Here is a 2,154-nt window from a genome sequence, read left to right on the forward strand (position 1 = left end):
GCTACCTCCAGATTTGTTCTTTTTTTCCTCAGGATTGCTTTGACTATTTGGGGTCTTTGTGTCAAACCCAAACTTATAACTCCCATGCTATACTGCCGCCCACCGCGTATCACAAATGAATGAACTATTATGCAATTACTGGTTTCAAGTGTGTCTCCGTAGCTGGACCAAAGGGTCCCCCAGAGCAGGGACTGTGCTTGTCACATTCACCACTGGATCTGGCACATGGTGGGAGGTTAAGAAATACGTATCCAGTTAAATGTCCGAGTGGGTGAGTGGTCCCTGTGGTCCACCCCTAGGCACTGGCTTTGCCCTCGTCCTTTGTGGACCTCATGGGGAGTCAGCCCGTTTTCCTGGGAGCAGAGGGTGGCTCTGCTCTGGCTTTGCAGACTTGCCTCTGAGGTGCCCAGTCCTTGCTGGCAACCTAGATCCAAAGGCACCAACTGGTGGCCTGCGGCCAGAGTCAGTCCACAGGCATGTTGTGTTCAGCTCCTGTTGTGTTTTACATTTCTGAATTAGTTGATCATGAATTCCTCTTGAAAATCTAATTTCAGGCTTATCTTGAAAAACCGGAAGATCTGGCAACACAGGGCTCACTTTCCTACCTGGACACAACCAGCAGGCGCCGGGCAGCTGCTGCCCCCTTGAGGTAGGATGTGCACTCTACAGCTCTCCATGCCTCTGGACCACCCACTTCTGTTCTTTGAGGACTGTGGGCCCTCCCTGCTGTCGGCCTAGAGTTTGCAGTAACTGACATAGATGACAGCTACTTCATCAGTCAGTCCAACCATTTTTAGGTCCAAAGTCAGTAGAAAAGACATAATAAACAGTAAACAGTATAAGTGACTCCCTCCCTCTGATATCCCCAACTCCTCTTCCACAGACACGCTGCACCTCTGAGCTGCAGTCATTGTCACCTCTCACGGGCCAGACCCCACCTGGGCACCAGAGTCACATGGCACTTTTTCAAAATTCAGAGACTCGGGACCCTCGTCTCACCTTCGAAGGGAGAATTTCTAAAATTGGAAGCTAGGTATCTTAATTTTATTGATTTTAGAGAGAGAGGAAGGGAGAGGGATAGACAGAAACATTGACGAGAAAGAACATCGATCAGCTGCCTCCTGCACGCCCCCACGAGAAAGAACATCAATCAGCTGCCTCCTGCACACCCCCTGCTGGGGATCGAGCCCACAGCCTGGGCATGTGCCCTGACTGGGAATTGACCTGGGACCTCTTGGTTTCTGGGTCAATGCTCAACTACTGACGGGGCAATTTATTTTGTAGTTTTTTATTTTTTAAAGCCAGCAGTGTTTCCTGTTGCTCAGTCAGGCAGAGACTACTGTACTCAAGATGTGATGTCCCAAACCCAATTCCTGCTCTTCAGTCCCCCAGAGTCTGGTGGAGTCGGGCCCAGAGCTCCAACCATCTGCTTAGAGTTGTGCAGACGGTATGCTGCATGGGGCACCCAGCCAAGGCCTGAAATCTGGTCATCCCCTTGAACCAAAGCACATGGTAACAGTGCCCCACCCCCCGGAGGAGCAGGCACTGCTTTCAAATGTATCCTATCCACCATTCAGTGCAAATACAGGCAGATCTGTGCTGTGAGGTGGGGGCACAGACAGGCTCCTCATCCTGCAGGCCCAGGAGGACTTCCTGTAGGAGGTGATGCTCGGGCCAAGTTTGGTATACGGGTTAAAAGCAAAGAAGGCACACCTCTACGGGTACTTCTCCCTCCCAGCTCACCCACCCACAACTCCCTACGGTTATCAGGGGCAATTGATGGGGACACCGACCAAGTACATCAAGAAGGCCTAGGAGATGGATGGACTGTGGTGGAAGGAGGGGTCCAGCCTCATGTGAACCAGTGTGTCTGCCTGAGGCTGCGTGGCATCCAGAGCACCTACTTGGAGGAACAGAGATGCAGGAGAACTGTTACGATCGATAGTTCTCTCTCATCGATGTTTCTGACTATCTCTCTCCATTCCTCTCTGTAAAAAATCAATAAAATATATATATTAAAAAAAGAAGGCCTGGGAGATGGACGGACTGGGGTGGAATGCGGGGTCCAGCCTCATGTGAACAGTGTGTCCGCCTGAGGCTGCGTGGCATCCAGAGCACCTGCTTGGAGGAACAGAGATGCAGGAGAACTGTTAC

Source organism: Myotis davidii, unplaced genomic scaffold, assembly GCF_000327345.1.
Source record: "Myotis davidii unplaced genomic scaffold, ASM32734v1 scaffold149, whole genome shotgun sequence".
Lineage (NCBI taxonomy): Eukaryota > Metazoa > Chordata > Mammalia > Chiroptera > Vespertilionidae > Myotis > Myotis davidii.